Source organism: Ptychodera flava, chromosome 5 (genome assembly GCF_041260155.1).
Source record: "Ptychodera flava strain L36383 chromosome 5, AS_Pfla_20210202, whole genome shotgun sequence".
NCBI classification, from domain to species: Eukaryota; Metazoa; Hemichordata; class Enteropneusta; family Ptychoderidae; genus Ptychodera; species Ptychodera flava.
Genome location: NC_091932.1, coordinates 11,483,910 through 11,507,978, shown reverse-complemented (window position 1 = coordinate 11,507,978; position 24,069 = coordinate 11,483,910). Strand labels below are relative to the sequence as shown.

At 39.9% G+C, this 24,069-nt stretch overlaps 1 protein-coding gene across 1 annotated transcript in view; it reads left to right on the top strand.

The window, feature by feature from the left end:
• Positions 1-916: 916 nt before the first annotated feature.
• The window catches only part of LOC139133008 (D-aspartate oxidase-like), a 36,339-nt gene continuing 13,186 nt past the window's right edge, over positions 917-24,069 (top strand). The window contains exons 1-2 of the mRNA XM_070699352.1: positions 917-1,001; positions 23,044-23,305. The gene's annotated coding sequence lies outside the window, so the exon portion shown is untranslated. The remainder of the gene's footprint in view (positions 1,002-23,043; positions 23,306-24,069) is intronic.

Below are 24,069 nucleotides of genomic sequence, written 5' to 3'. Positions count from 1 at the left end.
AAGGATAGGCCACCACATGTAACACATCCATACCTTTGTAGATATTCAGGTGTGTTTCCAAGAGTATATGGCCACCAATCTCCTGCAGCGCCATCAGCGGTTGTATTTGGTGAAAACTTGTCTGCGATTATGGTTACCCTTACATCTGGAATATTCTCCAGGATGTTAACAGCCGACGCAAGTCCCACCACTCCTGCTCCAACTACACACACGTCACGCGGCATGTTCCTTCTCTTGAAGAAGTTGTATTGTCTGTTATACTATTTGAGAGAGAGAGAGAGAGAGAGAGAGAGAGAGAGAGAGAGAGAGAGAGAGAGAGAGAGAGAGAGATGCATCCTAGTCATCGCGAAACTAAGCTATAACAATTATATAGTTAATGTGTGTGTGATATAAAGTAATATACCAATTTCAAAAAATAAAAAAAAAAGACATTTCGAATTCAATATTTTTGGCCAAAGTTTATAAAAGTCACACTTCTGTGATTTTGATCTGGCACCTTTCGTCTATAGCTATATCATAAATAAAAATATATTCATAATGATTTTTTTTCTTTTTTAAATCCTGATTAGGACTTGTGATAAATAAATTTCAAAACAAAGTGTAAAATAATAGTTCTTGTATGATCTCAGATCGAATTGATTGGTTCAATATCTTGGTGTCTCACGCCGTTTCTCTGAGTTGCTTTATAGCATATTTTGCATGAAATCGTTCCAAGGATAATCCCTCATCCTGTAGCGCTCTGTTTCGAAAGATTGCCATACTTTCATTAGTCGCCTAAAATTCATCTTCAGTGGATAAAATTGTATGGAATAATTGATAAATTGTATGTATGACTATGTTGTCCCACTAGAAGTTTGTTCTTTCACTGGGTAGCTAGGGTGTCTAGTGTGTTCTTTTGTGTTCAAGGTCGTGTTCGTATTGTTGTCACAAGATTCGAGTTCGCTTCGACGCCGCGTTGTCAGTCGCACTCACAGTCGTTTGTAGTTCGATACACGACGAAGGTAAGTTCTTCTTACGTGTTACACATCTATGGGACGCGTAGGCGCAGAGAACTGCAGCTCATATATACGAAGTATAGGGCTCTGCCATGCCATGTAGGGCTATTTCGAACAAGTCTGGCAAACGTTTCAGCTCAGGACTATTTCAGTCACGGCAGAAATATTGTGAAAAGCTCCTAACATATATATAATGCCGTTTGGTACGGAATAACTTACGTCGCCTGGTAAGAAATCACACCATTGAATCAGTCCCGCATGTTGATCGTCGAGACCACGACTCCTCCATCCGCAAACAGCTGGTGACCCTGTTTGACGTATCGTCAAATGTAACTTTGTTGACATCGTGTCTGACCCGGTATTGTCACGGAGGCCGTGAACCTTGTAGGTAAATATACAGTGAATATACCTTTGGCCCTTCCCACATACAATTGAGGTAGAATCTATGGTTCCATAATTCGGGTGGCCACAAATTTCGCTTTTCAGGAGAATCAACCTGTGTATCTTTGAGGAGGAGTAGAAGCACGATTTTCCGATGATTCCTTTGTTGGTGAAAGTTTATTAAATGTAATTTTGCGATGGCTTATTTCATCTCTTTCTGGCCAAGTTTTTCAATCTTGTAATTCTTTTGTTTTGTATTTCATTTTATGCCAATTTCATGTATGTGTACACGGCAAGATGTAGATTTAAGCACGGTCCCTCGACAAAATTTGTGGAGGGACCGTGATTTAAGTTGCGAGGTAAGGGGTTGACCATCGATTTTAGGCGGGGGGAGAGCTGGAGGAAATGCCAGGGGTATGGGATTTTTCCGCCGTCCTGACATCAGTTTTGTTTTTCAAAGGTTTCTTTGACAACAATTTTTGTCAAGTAGAATCAAAGCAATTTTTTCAACAATGACAAAAACATTCAAACATTCTTTGTTAAATACAATGTTTTGAAATTGACAGTAGCTGTAAATATTGTTGATTTTTTTCAGTGTCAAAATGTTCAGTGTATTAACTGTATTTTTGTTCTACTATCTAGAGTTTATTGAAATACCCAGTATTCAGCTAGTGAATACAACCAGTATACATGTGAAGTGCATTACAGTAATATTGTTGACAAATGGATCTCAGTAGTAAAATAAAGGTGGGTCAACTGTGATTAATAAGAATTTTACACCCCATTTTATTCATTTATCTACATGAAGCGAAGGAAAAATTAACCATCCATGTAACTAAAGTGTGACCCTGACCTATATATGAACTCACGCACGCGCAACAGGGGTTTGGCGCAGCAGTGCATTGTCCTGAACTAAGCGCGAAATTCCCTGCTGAGTCACACACAACATGTTTATACATGTACGGGAATTCCGTGTGAGTCATCACCATCAAACTAGCCTATATAAGGAGCTTTTTTTACCCCACGTTGTCAGTCAGTCGCGGAGTCTAGCTGATGTTGAACACGAAGTTCCTATCGGTGCGAACTTGTTCACCTGATAGATAAAATTTTAGTAATTTCCTCTGAACTTAAAATGTGACGGAAGACCATTACTTCAAATAATATGAGACGTTTCAGATGAATGGTACTGATATCTAAAGTGTTCACTCTTTTATCTCTACGTACAAATGTAGTTCCTAAGTCGTTCTCTATTCTATTCCCACCAACAAAACATTCAATACTCATTTCCCCTCCCGATCTTTATCAATACTTATGATAATATCACAAGTTGTTCTGTTATCTGTTTTCATAGCATAATATCCAACCAAATCGTCAAATTCATCTCCAGTAGCTAACTTTACACATCTAATGAGAACTGTACCATGTTGAAGTATTTTCATATTATCAGTCATCTGTTGATTTACTGTCTGTAAAGTTAATTCAGCTGCCTCATCACCGACACTTTTCAGACCCAGTTTCTTTAAAGTTGTGTCCCAAAATAATCTTACTGGAACTCCGCTAGCTGTATACGAGCAATAATTCTCCCCCTCGTTTATCCACCTTCTTAGTGTATTATCTGCCTTCATTATTGTATTAAGAGGACTAATTTTAAGGTGAATCGGTATACCAAGAAGTGCAATGTATGGATTCGTAGGAGTAAGCCAACTACGAAAATCTAACAATTTATATTTGTTTACATTGCTATCAAAATAAATCACATTCGGAGTTCCTGGTGGTTCAGCAACACCTCCTGCAATTTCACTATCCAATATATCTAAGATGTTACGCGGCACATTATAAGGCATGAATTTCTGACTAGCCGAATCCCATGTCAGAGCAAAAGGAGTAGGATCATTCGAAGCCTTTGTGGCGTCAATTACAGTTTCATCAATGTCTTTAAGTTCGGAAAATTCTACAGCATGTTCGTGGGGTGGCGCCGCGGCATTGGCTAAAACGAAATATTTTTCGCGGTCTTTATAACGAAGGACGTAATCCTTATTATGATTAGCAGCCATCTTAGTATTATTGTTAACTTTAACATCACTCAGATCTTCAAGCTCAAGATTTTGCATACGAATTGTACCTAGACCGAAGCCACTTGGATCAGACATGATTAGGACCTATATACAGTGAAAAATAAATAATACCTTGTAATATACATACACAATCATGGCTTCAGCTATAGGAATGACAGTTCTCGGTGCTGTATTAAATGCAACGGCATTCACAGGAGGAAATATTATCGGACAAAAGCTTTCTGGGAATGGTGAGGCTCTTATTGAAGAGAAGGTCCGACATGATAAAGCATTAGAAAAATTTGAACATGATCGCAACGTCTGGTCAGAAAAAAGATTACTACAGGCTGACTGGGAAAGAGAAAATCAGGCAAAGGACGCACATGCTGCAGCTGAGTTAAGAGATACAGATGCAGAAATCCTTGAAGAAGCAGCGGCGCAAGCCAACTATGCATCAGGTCGTTCCGAAGGCGAAGCAGTTCAATTCTCAGATTATTATCAACCCAGTCCTGAGCAAAAGAAATATGAAATGATATATATTGCTGGAGGATTGGTCGTGGGATGGTTTATCTTCCGATAGGGTTACACCGGCCCCGCTTCGGGACTACAATAATTCAATACAAAAGCTAATTGGCCAGTTATTGAAATCGATCATGTTTCCATCCTGATCCGTTATCCAGATACGAATTGAATTCATGTAATCTCCCCCTTTTCTCAATGGCATAGAAATTGCTCCGTTTTTAAAATCGTAAGTAACCTTTTCACTTATTTCTCTCGTATCCCGGATGGGAAGTATTTGTAAACAGTTCGATACTTTCCCCTGTATGTATTCACCCGAACCAAATGAAACATAATTTCCAGTAACATCGACTACATCTGAATGAACTATATATTTAGTGACTGTTAAGAAATCCACTTTCTTCGGACTCATAGTACTTTTATAACTGGGTTGTTCTCAGGTTTATCTGAAAAGCCGACGACGTTGGCGAAGCTACCTGTGGCATTGAAATAGACTTTAATATCTTTAGCCAAAGTTAGATAAACGTGGTTTGTCGGCAGATGTTTTTCAAAATTAATTTTTGCTTCAACCCGATTGCTTTGTTTAACGTATCGATATTGTAGTTACCTGGACGTATTGATTTAGTCTTCTTTGGTTGGTCACCTTCTTGATATTTTAGTACATTATTTGTCGATGTTATGTTATGCCATGAATTATATAGTCCGCACTCTAGCAGTCTTATCTTCGTAAACTGTGTCGTGTCAATACAAGGGTAAAAATTAACAGTAACAGGTTCACCTGTTTGACTTTCAATCCAAATGATCATCGTTGTACGTTGTATGTATATATTACTAAGTATAAATGTTCGATGAATATTATTATTACGAAGTATAAGGTTCTGCAGGAATAATATTTTTCTGTTCAAGGAGATCTTTGGTCGCAACCGCAGCAGCAGTCGCACCACCTAATTTTGCCAATCGAGTCAAATTTGGTCGACTTGGATCGCCAACCTCTATTTTCAGAAATTTGCTGGAGATCATAAGATATCCCATCGCAAGTCCTGCGATTACAATACCATCGTACATTGTGTTTACAACTGTTTTAATATCCATGATTGCTGACTAGTATATAAAATAAAAATAAAAATAAAAAATATGGGGAGTTAATCCATCTCATACAATGTAGAGGAGCTGGAATCCTCCCTCCCCTCCCCCTCCCCCTCCCCTCCCCTCGGAACCCTGTCGGAACTGTTCTGGAGGGAGCTGCTACGTGCTCTGTTTTTTTCGCTTTCTGGGGAGGATCTTTCCGAACGGGACAAATATGTCGAGCACGCCCCAATATAGCCCTAATGCAGTCAATGAAACTCCCACAATTCCTAAAACAAGATAACATTTATTATACCAGCGTGAATTATATCACACTGTTCTTTCATTGTAGGCGGTAGGTCTCGCTACCGCATCGCTCCCCCATTCCCCTCCATTGCTTTTAGTTTCTTCTCCCTGTTTTGCCTGTTCCATTCCGCTAATTTCTTGCCCGCAGCAACTCTCCCTGGATGCTTCGTCGGTAACGTCACTTTCTCTATGTTGCGCTGTGTCGGAGTCGTTTCCGTTTGCGGTGTGGGCCCCGTCGTCGTTTCCGTTTGCTGAGTCGGCGAAGTTGAATCCATTTATTTCAGGTACTATATTAAACCCGATTTTTTTAAAATTTAAATGTTTACCGTAATTAAACGGTGGAAACTAGAGCAATCACGGGCCCCATGTGTACCCTATCCGCCCTGATAATCGTTTTATTTCACTGTTTAGAATAAAATCCTTTTTAAGATCAGTGGCATAGTTATCTCGGTCATCGATTGGAACTACCTGACTATTGCACGGGCTCCTAGATCTATGAAACTTTGAGTGATGGTATCACTTATAGAGAACTGTATTTCGCTTCATAGACTTTAAAGGCTCGTGTTATGAATTTATCGTTCCACGTTTCCACTTCTCTAACTGTAAACTCCTTACCAAAAAATAACTTACTTTGACCACTTGCGATGACACAGAGATTTTTTCACGTTTTGTCTCTATTATGGATTGAGCGTCCGAAGGCGCCGAAGGTGCCGAAGCCCCTTCGGAATGCGCTGCCATATTTGCCGCTGCCGATGACTTTATTAAATTCTCCATTGTTTGCAGTATGTTATCTATTCTTAGTAAAAAATAAAAAATTCGTTTAAACCTGAATCCGAAATAAAGTATTAACATAGTCTGGAATGTTAGTATGATTCCGACAGGGATTCCGGGAAAATTCTCCTCCATTTAAATCTATATGTATATAGAAACACGAATAATGAGTACAGACTTATTCCCAGTTGCTTTTCAATTGAATAAGACGAGCATACCAACAGTACAGCATTCTGATATTCCTTCCAAACCGGACGGGGGAATAAAACCTATTCTCATGGACTTAGAAATATATGTAACGCCGACAGATAAATTTACTTTTCATCCACGGGATATATTTAAAGATAACGTAATCACTCATCGATCAGCGAAAGAAAGTAATGTCTGGCTGGGCAGTCCGCATATGAAATATTGGGACCAGCAACTGAATTTCGCTGTATGGTGTAGCACTACTGGTTGCGGTATATCATTCGCCCATCTCGTCGATAAGAAATTTCCTCCGCAAATACGATCATTCTGCCGTTTCCATGTATATTTTACAATACGTCGTATTCTTCATGAAATGGGCGTTGCACTTCCAGACGATACCCCCACCTTCAAAGCGGGCGACAATCCGTACAATCTCGTCCAATATGAACTTCTATGTACAGAATTTGGAAATATAAGTCCAACGAAGTCCGACTTTCGATATCGAAAAGGCCAAAATAAAGGTCTTGGTTATGGATATGAATATTACACTAATCGTGGCCCTGTTCGACAGCCAAAAGCGATATACAACGGTCGGGACTTTTTCCTCTCCTCCGACGGAGGCGTTTTCTATACACATACCATTTTTGGAAAGAAAAAACATGTACTACCCGACAAAGAACGACCGCACTACTATTTCTTCCGAAATGATGGATCGGAGGGACAATACAATAGTTTCATCCCTCTGAAGGGAGACTCGGGACTAACAAAGGCCGGTCTAGCTCGCCTCAACGAAAGTCTTGAAGCCTACGTATATTGCATACTCGGTGCACAAGCAAATATTCGCAGTACCATAGTAGGTGATACTGGCAGTGCAGAGCAAGTCCGAAAAGAATTCGGCGTTCTCCTCGAAGATGAAATTCGCAATACAGACAAAGTAATCAGTTATAGGCGATATCAAGACACAATAATGAATACTGGTGTCAAACTTGATATGGCCGTTTCGCCCAATTTACTTCTCTTACCGTCTGAGATGGTCATCCTTTCGGGCCCGGCAATCTCGGGTTATAATAATGAATTGCAATACGCAACAGAATCCATGACCTTCGGGGTGAATGGTGATATAAACACGGAAGTTCGAGAAAGTGCTATACATGAGATGGAAGGAGGAGGGGAGGAGGAGGATCCCGTGAAGTGGCAGGATGAGCCCGGAGAGTCACCTCACAATGACACGACTCGGATTCGGTCCCCGAAGGCCCTCCCCCCACCTTCGGAACGGAAGGCAGCAGCCGTGACCAGCATAGACCCTATTCACGAATATGGTAAAATTGGTTTGTTATCTTTAGCAATATTCATTACTATTGTAGGTACTGGAATAAAGTCACTAAATATATAGATCCAGAGGAAATGTCAATATACGTAACCCCACCATTCAACATGATTATAACTGGACCGACATATTCTGGCAAAACAGAATTTATGTTGGACCTCCTCACCGGTCCGTACTTAAGGAAATTCGAATATGTGATATTCATTTGCCCAACATTCATGAATAATAAAGCGTATAATAGAAGATTCATTTTCACCGATGATAATGTGTTTATATTTCCAGTCGGACTCGATGCAGTGGATGATACATTAACCTACGTGCATAAAGAATGGGCTGGAACGAACACTTTAATAATCCTCGATGACTGCGCCTCGTCCAAAGATATGAAGAAGCGCAGTAACGTTTTAGTCCAACTTGGTTTCAGCGCAAGACATGACGGATTATCTGTCTGGGTTCTGACTCAACAATATACTAGTATTAGTAAACCATTTAGGGAAAACATACAGATGTTAGTACTATTTTACACACCGAACAAGATAGACAACAAAACTATTATAAAAGAATATGGAATGGAGGTGTCAGAACGGGAAGCCGTGGGCCTAATCAAGCAATTGAAAAGTAGGCCATTCAGTAAACTAGTATTTCGTTTACGGAATCCGTACGACATAAAATTTTTCGTATAATATAGCAATTATGGAAGCTGAAGCCGAAGGCACCCCCGAAGGTACTCTTAGAGAATTATATTACAACCCGAAAACTGGTTTTGGAGGTGTACAAAAATTGTATGACGCAGCACGGGCCAGCGGACTCCACGTTACTAAGAAAGAGGTGCAGGAGTGGTTAAAAACTCAGCTAACTTATAATCTACATAAACCGGTACCTCGTACTCGTGGGGGTGGTTCGGGCGGCCGGCGCGTTTTTGTAACATCGATAGACTCTCAATGGCAAGCGGATCTCGTGGAATTCCCTCCCCCGTTCGCAAAAGAGAATCGTAACATTCGATACATGCTAACAGTAATCGATGTGCTCAGTAAATATGCATGGGCCAGGCCGATACAGTCAAAAACGGCTGATGATACGTTACAGGCGCTACAAGATGTGATTAAGAAATCCGGGAGAAGGCCCGACAAACTTCAGACAGATGAGGGGCGGGAATTTACTAACCGAAAAATGCAGGGGTGGTTGGAGGAGGTGGGAATTCACTGGTTTCACACCTACAGTGACAAAAAAGCTAGCGTTGTTGAACGTTTTAATCGGACCCTCAAGACGATGATGTGGAAATACTTTACATACAGACAGACACGTGAATGGCTTTCTATTTTACCAGAACTTCTTGAGAATTACAATAACACCGTTCACGGAAGTATAAAATGAAACCCAGGGACGTAACAGAGGAGAACGATTGGCAGGCATTTTATACACTATTCGGTCCTGAGTTGGCAGCCGGGGAGCCAACCCTGAATTCAAGCCGGGAGAACGAGTCCGAATTACAAAATACAAGACCACTTTCAAGAAAGGATATTTACCAATTGGACAGAGGAGATTTTCGTAGTTTCAAAAGTTGTGTACGCAGCTGGCTTGGGAACTCCACCAGTTTACAAAATAAAAGATCTGAATGGAGAGGAAATACTCGGCACTTTCTACTCCGATGAACTTCAGAGCGCCCTTTCGGACGAGCTGTACAGAGTAGAACGAATTTTGAAGACGAAAAAAATTAGAGGAAAGAAATATTATCTGATAAAATGGAAAGGTTATCCAGAAAGTTTCAATAGTTGGGAGCCAGAGGAAAATGTTATTAGAACTTCGTAAGTTCCTGTGCTGGTACTTGTCAAGTACTACGTAAGTACTACGTAAGTACTAACGTAAGTATTTACGAAAGTTATTCAATAAGTACCATGGAAAAAGTCTTAATTTCTTGAAAGCCGAAAGTGTCAGTTTACCACCCCACTTCCACCCCCCACCTGGCCAAGTATTTATCATGTACTGTCGTAAGTAATGTTCACTTACTGCATCTTTTTCGGCAGTATGTGGATGAGGTGGTATCTCAGTTCCTGAACATATTAAGTTTGCAAGATCTTCAAAACGACTTCTCATGTTACCACAGTCCGTTCTTTCGAGTCCCCCTTTTTCAGCTTTATCGATAAGTTCTGGTTGAAGTATAATGTACACAACTGACATGAGCCATAGACAAGTAACTTCAAAGTCCCCCCTTTTCATAATGTCAAGTGCTCGTAGGTCAAACGAAGCATTATAAGCACACACAGATTCACAAGCGTTAAGAAGTTTGTGTAGGTTCTTTAGTGACACTCGAGGTTGTTCTAGTTGTTCTTGACCAGGTGGGAAGTACGCTTTTTCAAGTTCCTCCTCCTTGAAACCGTCTATTAAAAATCCCTGGCTGCCGCCGCTCCATGCAATTCCAAAGTCAAAAGCTCGTGGATATTCTACTGGTCCGACTGTCTCGGTATCAATTGTTGGATTAAGTATATTCTTGAGAAGGGAAGGCGTAAGAGATTGATGAATTACCAAACATGGAAGTCTGTAGTCATTACAAATTTCTAAGAAAGTCTGTTTGAACTTGTTGTGAATCTCTTCTAGTTCTTCTAAGGCGGCTATTTCGTACGACCTGGCTCGAGTCAACACATTCCGCCTGCAATAATCCCAGGGCATATCTTTGAATATGATAATGAAACTGGGTAAATGGTCAAATGCTCTAGAAACAATCTTTTTTTCTTCCGTTGCCACGCCCCGGATTCGAGAAAAAGTCAGATGTTGAATTATGGAAGAGTCACAAATAATGTAGTGTTCTGAAGGGGAGGCCCTCCCAGCCTGACATTGTAAACTAAGCGTATGTTCTATAAACTGGTTCTGAAAATCGGCAATCGAAACAACGACACGCCCATTATAAAAGTCGGCAATGTTGCTGGAAAAACTAGTGTCAAATTCTGGTACGTGATACGGATCCAAATTTACTGCATCGTAACTCTTACCACTTCCAGTTGGTCCATTTATGAATATGTATGACATTTTAGGATACTATATCATAGAAAAAAATTTTTTTAAATTATTTTTATTAAGATATATACGATAAGACAATGACAATCCTTTCTATTTCAACTGCAATAAAAATACTTGAAACCGGAGAAGAGAATATTCAAATCAGTGACGGCAAACTCATATTTGGTGAATCTTTGGTAGATCCTTTCATATACGTAGACAGTGAGCTAGAAGTAGTTTTCAACATCGGACCTAAATATGGTTCTAAAGATCCAGCTACATGTGATGGGGTGTGTGTCCGTTGGCAACCGAGTCTTCAAAAGTTTACTGATTTAATAATATTCCGTACCCTAGGTGAAAGTTTCGATGCATCTACTGCTAAAAGTTATGCTCTAAGCCTGGCCGCTCACTCCAAGAATACTATCGGAACCGTCACCGAAGGGAATCCTATCGGAACGACCTGCAGATTTTACAATCCATCTAAAGTGTATCAGAAGCGAGGGAGCGGGGCGCAGCCAGTGGCGTATTTTAAATTTCAGTTTAAAAGAGGGAGAGGGGCTCACGATTTCGCTACATGTATTGATATGGTTCAAGAAATTGACTGTGCTTTTAAAACAGTGAGCCCATTGCCAGTCCGAGAAAATCCTGCTATTGTACCTCGTAATATCAGGAAAGGTAGTAAGATAGAATTCTTAGCATTTAAACCGCGATTAAATAAGCGTGCTCTTTCTTTCACTGTTGAGAGGTTATTTTGTGCTGCGCCTAATAAACCAGAAATTCAAGATGCGGAAGAAATAGTCGACTTAGAAAGATTAGGTGAGATATATAAACAAATAAATGCTGACAAAAATATTATAGTGGATTTTGATGACCTATCATAGAATAATTATTTTTTCATTTTAAAAATTTTTAGGATAGTATATATCATAAAGATTATTATGGCCAGTCAATTACATACAGCATTCAAGGGAGCAGTTTTACGAAAAGAATTTCCTGAAGTCAAGCGAGTCAAGGATATCGGGGAGCTGGTGGATATTGAAGGTATGGTCAAAGAACGAAAGATGTACTCCGTTTATACCGAAATGGAAGTCAAATTATCGGATCCGAAAACTGGTAATACACAACCGCGTACATTGTATGTTAAATTAAAAGATACATACACAAAAGATGTAAGAGGGGCGGATGTGGGGCAACAATTAATAGATTGCTACGACCTTATGCTTGATACAATTGAAAATGTTGAAGGTTCTGGTCTCGTTCTCGAGGAGATACTTAATTTTGAAGTAATTCTAGTAGAAGTTTTACTCGGGGCTGGCCCGGGGGCTGGGATTCAACTTCCCAGATGGTTAAAAAATAAGCATTGTGTTAGCGATCTTATTCTACCGGTGGGGGCTGAGAATTGTTTTCAGTATGCCGTCGTAGCAAGTATAAAGTTGAGCGATCCCGAGTTTCGTGAAAAGAAATGTGGTCAGGTAAGGAGAAAATGGAATACGTACGCCCCATTTATGGCTGACTACTGTTGGGAGGGAATACCCACGCCCACGCCCGCCGATATGACTGTATTCAGGCGCTTCGAGCAGCAAAATCCAGGGGTCAAACTTCAAGTATTTCAGATCTACGAAAATGATCCCACTCCCCCGTCCGACATAACTGTGTTATATAGTAGCGGAGCCGAAGGCGATCAAATAGCAAATATCTTACTGATAATCGGTGAAGATGCGTCCCGAAGGTGCCACTATGTACCAATTACTGCGTTAAATCGCCTTCGTAATTCTCGTACTAATCGAAAGAATGAGCGCAGACAGAAGTGTATTTGTATGGTTTGTAAAAGAGGTTTTAAGTCAACAGAAGAATTAGAAATACATCAGGTGTACTGTGGAACAGACGACTCCCAGCCAGTTTTTCCTAAGGAAGTGTGTCAATTCGAAGGACATCGGAAGAAGGTCCCCGCCCCCTACGTCGTCTATGCAGATACTGAGGCAATTATTGAGAAGGGGACCGGCCGACACATTCCAATTTGTCTTTCGTATGTTATGGTGGAACGGGGGTGGGGAGGATCGAATCCTTCGGAACGAGGCCCGGGCCGACCCACTGTTTATGGTAAAAGAACATTCACAGGTCTCTCCTGTGTTACAGACTTTCTGAAGGATATGAAAGAACGGGCCGAGTATTATTCGAAATCGTATTATTGGAAAATAATACCGATGAAAGATAGATCTAATTACCAGCGTGACGGATGTGATCCAGTCTGTATTGCATGTGGAGAGCCGGCAGGATACCGAGTAGTGAAGGAGGAGGCGACTTTTTATTGCGAGGGATGTCGCCCGTCGAGAACCATTCCTATCTACTTTCACAACCTCAAGGGATACGATGGTTCTTTTATTTTGAAAGAATTACATGAAATAGATGGAGGGGGACAAGAGCCAAATATAATAGCTAAGACGAGCAATGGTGGAATTATGGGCCTCTCGAAAACATTTATTTTTCACGCCTCAATTGTTGTCGATGGGAAGAGGGAGATAAAGAGACGTTTATTTTCTATAAAGTTTATGGACAGTGCTCAGTTGATGATGGGGTCATTGGCGAAGTTGGCAAAAACTGTGCCGGAGGATGGGTGGACGGCGGCCCCACTTTCGTACCGGACATTCAAAGGGCGAAAGGTTTCTTCCCCTACGAATATTTAGACTCGGTTGACAGACTGGGAGAGAACCAGCTCCGGATAAGGGGGAATTTATAGCGAATTGACGGAAGAGGGGATTTCAGAGTCCGATTACGAACATGCTTTGCGAGTATGGGACGAAGTTGGGTGTAAGACGATTCGTGATTATATGGAATTCTATTGTGAGACGGACGTTCTCCTTCTTGCGAATATATTCGAAAATTTCCGTGACACATGTTTAAAAGCATATAAGTTAGATCCGGCCCATTACATGTCAGCGCCCGGCTTGACATGGGATGCTATGTTACTTTACACGGGTAATAAGTTTAAACTCATTCAAGATGCTGAGCAGATGAAATTCGTACAGAGGGGGATTCGAGGCGGTATCAGCCAGTGTAATATTCATTACTTACAGACAAATCATCCTGCTTACGGGAATTACGATCCGGAGAAACCGGTGACCGAATAAAATATCTCGATGCAAACAATCTCTACGGCTGGGCAATGAGTCAAGCAATGCCTACGGGCGGACTTCATTGGATGACGATGGAAGAGTGGGAGGATGGGCCGCCGGCGGAGCGGGGGGAGCCGGAGGGTGGGGACCTGGTTCCACCTTTCCACCAAGTTTTCTAGAAGTAGATTTAGAATATCCCCCGAATTACATGAAGAACACAGCGATTTGCCATTAGCACCGCATCACTATGAATTTCCGAGGCAGGGCGGTCGACTGATTACAAGTGTGATGGATAGAGAGAGATACGTCTTACACTACAAGTTGCTGGAATTCTATCTTCGGATGGGAATGAGATTGAAAAAGATTTATCGGGTGCTTGCTTTCGATGAGGCTCCATGTCTCGCGAAATATATTGACTTTAACACTAAAATGAGGACAAAGGGGAGGACAGATTTTGAAAAGAATTTCTATAAGCTGATGAATAATGCAATGTTCGGTAAGACAATAGAAGATGTTCGAAAGTACAGAGACTTTAAATTTGTTTCGGACTGGAACGGTACGGATAGTGGCCGTAAAAAGATTCAGAAGTATAATCCAAAGATGAAACATATAACTTTCATAACTTCCGAAGAGGATGGCGATTCCTGCGACAGTGTCCTACTGGAACTGAAAACGGATGAGCATAAATATGTAAAACCAGTTTTCATCGGCGCCGCAGTACTGGAACTTTCTAAGCTGCTTATGTATGAGACGCATTACAATTACTTTCGACAGCGGTTCAAAGGAATACGATTAGCCTACATGGATACTGATAGTTTTATTTACAGTGTGCCCCTCCCGGATCCGGACGTAACTTTCAATGATATAGTCCGAGAAGATGTGGAAAAGAATGGTGAGAAGTCGGTGTACGATACTAGTGGGATGAGTGGGCCCAACTTTCCGAAGATTAATAAAAAAGTGATAGGTAAATTTAAAGATGAGTTGAATGGTGAACCTATTCTTGATTTTGTCGGCATACGCTCGAAAGTGTATGCTTTTCGAACTCCCGTTTCCGAGACGAAAAAAAATAAAGGGGTGAAAGATGTTTGTGTTAGAAAACATTTGAACTTTGAAGATTATAAAGATCTGTTTGAAACTGGGAAGGAGCCGGAGCCGGCACAGTTTGTACAGTTTGTACGGAAAAAGGCTGGAGAAATCCGTAGTGAAAAGCGCAGTAAAATCATGATGGCGCCAAATGATATCAAACGTGTGCAGCTATACAATCCAGACACGGGCGAATGGCTGGCAGAAACATGGCCGATAGGAATGACGGGTCATGGTTTAAAATTGTAAAGACTTTAATCTACTATTTTCAATAGAGACCAGGGCATCACTGATAACATAAATGTGGGCAAATATATTATCATTGTGAGCGTCATCGCCACCCCACGAGGCATCTTTCTTCAGGATCTCAAGTTGAATTCCGTCCTTTGTGTTCATTACTTTTAAACCATTTCCATGAAACTCAATATCTTTAAAGCTACGCAGATCGATAAACAGACAGAATTTATTCTTCAAATAATCGGCCTCATCTATATCAATTTCACACAATCTTTATCTTCAGCAAAATACCGTCGCACCTCTCGCCAAAATTGTCTTGGTATCATCTTCTGAGCGTACACTTTATTTGCAATGCCTTCGATTGATACAGACACAGATTCAATGGATGGGTTAAAGAAAAGTTCACTGTTCAGTTCTGTCTGATTCTGATTTTTAGTGAAGAGTATAGCGATACCTCTAATGCTACGTCGTGGTACATTTATATTTTCATTGATAACCGTGTCCGATTCTTTGAATGGGATTGTTCTAAAATAATGTATATGCTCGTAAAGGTAACTTTTCCACCGTTGTAATAACCAGCAGTTGACCTCGCGAGATCGAGGTCAGAAATTGTCTCGTATTCCATTGAATGTTTTTAATTTATAATTGGTTGTAACAACCTGATTACTGACAAGTAATTGGGGGGCGGGTGCCAACGTAATTCCCATTCAATATGACTCCCTAACGCTTTTGGATATGCAACTCCATGACCTGTTATTAGGGGGTGAGTGAGACGAATAGCATATTTTGTTTTATATGTGTCGAAAAGTAACTTATCGCCCACGACGTTTTGATCTGCATCGATCGAACCGCTTCTTAATTTTCTTAGATTTTCGTTCTGAATTCCGTACAGTGTCATGTTCGTTCTCTCCTTTTTATGTTTGAAGAGATCACGATAGCATTCAATAAAGTTATATTTACTCAAATCGGAAAGTGTCTGACCCTCAAATGTGAGTTTCATACGCTCCACCAAATTTTTTGCAACATTTTGTACTACTCGGTTATATTCATCTCCCGTTACTTCGAGATCAAAAACCAGGTCGAAAGTATCTGGAACTAAGAGTACTCCGCTTTCTAACTTTGGACATCGTATGATAAGTGTCTGGCCTGGATCTGCCTCACTTGGATTATGAGCAATCACGTGATGAGTTCTTTCTGACTTCGTTCCATTCGGTATTCGGTTGGTGAAAGTCGGTGATAATGTTCTATCGTACCCCATTTTTCGTGTAATGTATATAGTAGAAGAAAAAAAAAGAAATTACATGTTATAAAGAAAATTAAGTTTCACTTCGTGTATATAATGACTTAGAAGAAAAAATCACATCTTTACGTAAATATTTCCGTCTGCCTGAAAGATAAATCGATTGCCTGTGTCGCGAATCAATCGAAGAACCCAATATTCTTGGAGATGATGAGCCTCTTGGTCATCCTCAGTATCCTGGAATACAGCTATGAATTCTAGTCGCTTAAAGAAGTTAGTCTTTTGACATTCCTTCACGAAAGCTAATATGTTATGATACAGATTATCATCTTTGAGTCGGACACCTGGATTTGCTCGAAGTATATGTCGATTTACTCGTCGGAGTTTGCACCATTCCAATTCGACAGAGAAACCAAACAGGTCTTTATTTTTAGAAAGAAACTTTGCAATATTCTTTTCACCAAACATGTCGATGCTGTAGGGGAGTGTGATATATTAATACATAATTTTATTTATAATGACTAATGTTAATCCAGTTAAAAATATCCATAGCTGTTCTCCAACAAATCCGACAACCGATCCTGCTGTTTTTAATAGAAAACTGACGAGGGAACCGATTAAACCTGGTATTGCAGCAGCACTTTTTGCGGCCAATGTTTTTAACCATTCGCCAAATTGCTTTACAATTTCTTTCGCTTTTGTATATACTTTGGGCGGACCTGAACCTCCTGCGTTTGCTCCAGTTCCTGCTCCTGCTCCCCCTCCTCCTCCTCCTCTAGTCACAGCCAAGGCAATCGTTGATATTGTCATTCCAAGGGCAGTCAGTATTGCAGCGATTGTAATACCATTTCGTTTAAATAACTCTGTCAGCTTCAGCCTGAGTGACAATTCTGGATCGGAAATTACATCACGAAGAGACCTAGTCGTAGCCAGACTTTCACGTGCCTCACTGATCTTACCATGTTCGTATTCAATTCGATCAACAATTTTAGCTTCTCTTGTTATGAGTTCAGCTAGTAGTTTCTTGGCTTTTTCTTTTCCTGGGTGTGATCTTCAGGAATTTCCTTTAACTGTTTTTCAACTTCTCTTTTCTCTAGCCTTATTTTAACTTTTTCATTGTTAAGCTCGCTAATACGCATATTCGCAATCTTTAATTCATCATTAATAGCTCTATATTCTGGGTTTAGATTGTTCCATTGTTCGATTTTATTTTCAAAAGCTTGTATTTTATCTGCATTACCAGAAGCATCTTGCCGTAAGAATGTCAGTTTATCTTTGTATACACCCATGTCTTTTGGTGTCATCTTCTCAGCCGGTATTTTATCGTTTTCCACATCTACAGAATACAATGTACGACTCACATATTCGGGCTCTGCGCTAGAGCGACCTCCTAATACTTCTCTAATAAATGCATGTCCTCCTTTTTCACTCCTTAATGTGGCTAGCTTATAAAATCCACCTCCTCTGTCTTTAGACAGCTTGAGGTCTTTATAATACAGCTTTTCGTCCCTAATCTCAGATTCCGTAGCCAATACATTTAGTGCATCCGGATCAGTAATTTTATTCTCCTTTAAGAATTGATTAGCCATTCTTAATTTTTTATCTACTCTAAGTTCAGTCAAACGACCCACCTGCGGGCTCCGCGCGCTTGAGACGGCCTGGGAAGAATCGGCTTCTGCAAAGGTATCATCATCATAGGAAAAAGTTGTTTCAGCAGTAGCATCATCATCGTCATTTACATTTACATCATCTAAACCCTGGAGTGGTATATCTTCTCCTCCTTCTGCCATATTGTATTTCTATATTACTACAATTATTTTTTATCCCCCCTTACATATACAGTAAAAATGCACATCTCAGTTGTTGAAAGCGTTGAACAATTGGCCGACTATATCGAAAGAACTAGCGCTGCATATCGACGAAGTTACAAATTAATGGGTCGAATTGATATGGCTCTTAATGTGACTAAGGGAATTCTTGTAAGTTCTGCTGTAATAGCGGCAATTCCAACAGTTCCAGTTCTTTTAGCTTTAACTCCTATACCAGGTGTTATTATTGATGTGATACAGGGAAAAACAGGAGTATCAAAAAGAAGAGAGAAGTATAAACATTATTATGTGCAATATAAACAGCTGCTTACACAAATACAAGAAAAAGGTGCAACAACAGAGGCCCCGGGGTCAGAACTTATTCAGAACATATTTCATCAGGCGCTAGAAATTCAAAAACAAGAAGGATTTAGTCCACCTCTGGAAAGATACCTAAGACATTATGGATTAAATGGATATGAAATTTAGTTCGTACCGATAGGAACTTCGTGTTCAACATCAGCTAGACTCCGCGACTGACTGACAACGTGGGGTAAAAAAAAAAGCTCCTTTATATAGGCTAGTTTGATGGTGATGACTCACACGGAATTTCCCGTACATGTATAAACATGTTGTGTGTGACTCAGCAGGGAATTTCCCGCTTAGTTCAGGACAATGCACTGCTGCGTCAAACCCCTGTTGCGCGTGCGTGAGTTCATATATAGGTCAGGGTCACACTTTAGTTACATGGATGGTTAATTTTTCCTTCGCTTCATGTAGATAAATGAATAAAATGGGGTGTAAAATTCTTATTAATCACAGTTGACCACCTTTATTTTACTACTGATCTCAGTTTGGACTAAAATTTAATTGCGCACAATAACAATGCAGTGTATACATGTAATTGCTGTAATTCTTGGTATGTCAACCTATGGAGAGTAAAACAACACACTTACACCAAACAAAAATACTGAAAAAATCAGCAAACGTTATACAGATACTTTTTTTGCCTTAGACATTTCATTATTTGATTATGTGAAGAATGTATCTCTTAGCACACGCACATCACTGACTTTATTTCAAAGTTACGCAACCCTCATAGATGAATTCGGATATACATTTATATACAAGTCTATGTCCCTGCTTAATGTACAGCACATGGCTTGCAAAAAATTCTTCGGGGGAGGACTGGTCTTTTACAATGCTGTAGGCCACTGCCATTGCTTCTCCGAGACTGGTTTGATTGACATGTAATCTTTGTATTCTGATTGGTTCCTCCAATCTGATTGAGATTCCATTCTCTATGATGACTCCCCAGCCACAACAATTTCCAATGTATTCACAATCTTCTCTGATACGTGCAATCAAATACACATATTGCATATGAATAAATTATGATCAAGTCACAGGGAAACGTTTAGTGTTTGCTCCACGAGCAATACCTGTGAAAGTGGCTTAGCAATACTTTGCCTGTTCCAGACCTCTTAAAGGCCCGTGACCTCCAATTTTCTCAGACATTCATTGCAATTTGCAAATTGAACGATATAGTCATTAACTGTGCCTAAACAACGCTTGCTTGTAGCAGAATAGGCAAGAAATTGAACAGATTTTTGTTCATTTTAAATTTCCCGCCATTTTCAAATCTTGCCTTAAAAGAAACTCTTACTAAATATTTTTACAGATCGAATTAATAAAGGACATTTTCGAAAATTCTTAGACATGTGTCCGTGATAATCAACAGAAAAGAAACTCCAAACTAAATAATTGTACAGATCGAATTAAGGAAGGACATTTCGAAAATTCTTAGAGAGAGAGGTTTGTCATGTTGAGATGGCTATAAGGGTGTGCTTGATTGGTAACAAATGGTTGGGACAGAATTAACACTATAACAGGGGCCGGGTCGTACGATTCAAAAATTAACTGGTTGCGTGGAAAATGGTGACGCTCCCCACAAACTTTTGCATAGCGCATAAGAAATAGTGGTCTTCCCCTAAATTCATGACCCTCCCGTCTCGATTTTAATGCCAGTATATATATAAAAGTGATAATTATTATTTTCTAACAATTATTAATAATTCAATATTTACAGAAAAATGATCTTCCCCCTCCCGGACCATAATGGACGAAAGAAAACTGCACAAAATAATGTACGATACGAGGCCGAGTACATTATGGAGTGGAAAGTTTACTTGAGTCCATTATGGTCCTTGAGGGGGTACCCTAGTTTTGGTTTATTGTTTTGCAATGCCAGGGAAAACATCTGAGGCCACAATACGAGACATTTAGATACATTATCAGTAATTATCTGGAGGATAACGTCACAAAATTCTCTGTATTGAAAAATCTGTGATATAATTTTATCTAAAGATTAAAATTTTACAGCGCAGTGAAACAGCAATAAGCATACACCAGAATAAGAAATTTCAAAATCATAAACTTTTCCGCGACACTGAAAACAATATGGCTTGCGGTCATGTGCAGGGTGGCCACGCCGGCCGCCTCCTGTTGTAGAAACTTTAAAATTTAGCTATTGATATGGTGTCATTTTGTGGCATGTGGGGCGAATTATTAATTTCAGACATGTAAAATCCATGAATATGAATTACAGTATAGCCCCAATATCTGTGAGCGTGCTATAAACCGATCTCAACTTTAATTTTCCAAGGTGTTTTCTTCGAATAAGACCCATTAAAAAACTAAAGTGTATAACACTGTCATAAGTGTCGAAAGTGGCATGCAAATTCAAACGTTTTAACATAATTTTAGATTTCCCGCCATCTTCAAAAACTAATCATGTGACGAAGAAAATAAAGATTACAACTACAAAATGTCGGCAATCGTGTGTTGTCCTAGTGGCTTGTTTCTTTTATGATCACGATGTGTATATATAGGAAATTTTACTGCAATTTTGTACTCTTCCGTGGGGGCGCCATTTTATGATTGTGGCACTCGTTTATTATTAAACTTGGGAGTGTAAAAACGCGTAGGTATGGTCCAAATCAGCGAGCAGTGATACTTCAATACACGTCCTTCAGTTAGCACATTTACACGAACCAACTTTGGTTTGAAATAAAATCATGAAAATAATGCATAAAATTCGCAGTATTGGGGCTTTAACTTTTTCTGCATCACGGTAAACATAAAGGATACTTGTGACAGATAGTGGTGCAATGCAACCCTGCAGTGTTGGTAGAGGGTGTCGTCAAAAACGTTAATGGCAGAAATGTCCGTCGAATATCGATTAAGTAAGTAATGCAGCAAATGACGATATGGTAACGTGCACAGAGTGATGTATTTTAAATACTGTAAATACAAAATAACTTCGATATTTGGAGGTTTGCCAAAAGCTGTTATGAGCACGTAACCCGAAGTGATTAGCGTGTGAATGGTGGCAAATTTTTTTAAGGGAAACTTTTAAAATACACTCCAAATAATGTTTGAAATTAATGAAAAAATATATTGAATTATTAAAATGTAAATCATCAGCTCATGGTTAAGGTCAACGTGCACAAAAATTGTCATAAAATAGGTGATATGTTCATTCTTCAAGCATTTGAACAAACATCCAACAACCGGATTTCTTGGTTCCCTATGGGAACACCAGAATTCTGAGTTAGCTTTCAGTTAAACATGGAGTTTAGGGACATATTTGAAGATGTTTCGGGTACTGTAGCTGCATTAGTAGACGCCTATACTTCGAAAATGTAGCAAAGTTTCAGTTTGCCCGGTATCGAGCTGGAACACTTAGAAGAGGCTCCAAGCTCTGATTTACAGCGATCATATCGATCGCTCACAAACCAAACGGCCCTTTTCAGCGCCACCAAATATTCCAAAAAGAGATTTGCCTGCCGTTAAGCTAGAACGTGCCACGGGGACAGATATTCGGACTCTCAAATTTCTACACTTCTTTTCTAATCCACCAACTCATTTTGAAGCTTTTGCAGAAAGGAAAACTTACACCGTGCCAGTTTTTCAAAAATCAAAAATTTAATTTTCCCTCGTAGAGTTATCACAGGTATGGAGGCCAGTTTGAATTTCAAATATCGCAAAACGTTGGGTGATTTGTCTCGCTATTTCCAAACTGTGCACGGTGCCTCCTGACTTTTATTGTTATTATGGTAAGAGAATTGTTTAAAGTGTCATTTAGGAAAGTTTGAGCAAAAGTTTAAGTCTCTGACTTTCGAGGCGCATGATGATACATACTGCCTGATCGATGCTTTCGATGCGTTGAAATATCAGTCCATACATAAGATCAACAGAGAATTTGATGGCTCATTTGCAGAAATTATCATTCAGCAGTTTACTAAATATTGAGGAGGTGATTCACTAGTTTTCCAAAGAAGTAGAATTAATAGAGGGGGTCGATGTTGTTTGGGATTTGTCTATAAATTGATTTATTTATTTACTTATTGATGGGTTGATATTTTACAGTTTATAGTATGTATCGTTCCTATTCGAGTTTTTAAAACTACATGTACTAACAAGCTGCGATCGATGATAGCAAACAGAATCACTGTTCTGAGCAATATTAAAGGTTAAAGGTTTCCTCAGTCTACGCGACTGAGTGTGTACACGAGGCCGACATGTCGGTTTTTAAGGCGACGCGACTATCCCATACAAACGAGGCAACGCGACGGGCAACTCGAGTTGCTTTTCCGCGTTGCTCGTAGCGTTGCTCAACGAGTTACCTCGGCTAACTCGGCCTGTACGTGTTGACAGTATTCAGGTATTAAATTGAGAGAATGAGAGTGTAGACAAAACTGCAGGTTTTCGATGTCAGGTGGCACTAGTACTTGGTGTGCACATGGAGGTAGTACAATCATTTACATGTCTCACTATGGTACAATGTACTTTCTTGTGTGTTCCTTTTGACGTGTTATTAACATGATTAACGGTAACAATACTCGTACTAATAGATTATTCTGACATATTTTATGCGACTCTATATATTTTGTATAGAGAGTCTGGGCGCCTGGTAGCAAATGCATGCAATGACACATGTAGGTGTGGTGACGCAGCATTCTGTGGCGGGGTAGGCTAGCTGCATCTATACGAATCATCAAAAAGGTCAACCGCGCTATGACTGGCATAGCTGCGTTTCCAAGGCAGTGACACGTGCAGCCCGTCGTCGCGATAAACCTTGTCGCCCGGAAGTTTGTACAAAGTCGCTGACTTGACGTTTTGCTTTTCGATGACACAGAGCCAGGCCACTGTTAGAACCAGGTATGTACTTGTTAACTATTAGTAATACAGTAAATTTTTGAAAAATTGCGGACCAAAACCTGTAAGGTAAGACGTAAAACAAGTTGTAATGGCAGTCTCTGAGGTTGCTGTCGCATTAACGATGGGCAAGTTTCAGTGACAAGATGTTATTTTCTTGGCATCGATTCCGTCACTTTAAGCTTTTTTCGTCTGTACATAAATCACAGTACCTCAAAGGCCGCACTGTAATTTTATCCATGCAGGCCCGCACGTTGTAATTTTTGACTTACATGTAACTCAGAGCTTAATTGAAATTAATTTTTTTCCCTGGTAGTCCACTTGGGCTACCATTTTCTGAAGTTGGTAGCCCGGTGACAATGGCTGGTAGCCAATGCATATTTAGTTCAGGGTATCTTTTTTCGTTGACCAGACAAGAAAAGGCTATTTTTTCAAGATTCTGCCCATGAAGTAAATTTTCTTGTCGTTTGATGTGAATACTTGCACACCTTAATACCCAAGGAAACAGGTATAATGGATGATAGTGAAACTCAAAAGTTTGGTTACCTATTGACAACCCGTTTCACTTTCAAAGTTGTATGCAAATTTTGATAGTCGTCATGACAACAACACGACTTGTCAGCATGCACTGAGACATACTGCAGCAGGGCTAATAATAGACCACGGCCCTTCTGTAGGGAAGGGGCATAACTCCCGTGTAATTGTGATTGATATATTATGATCAAAATGCAACGAAAATGCGTTTTCATCGGTACGTCAGCTCAGAT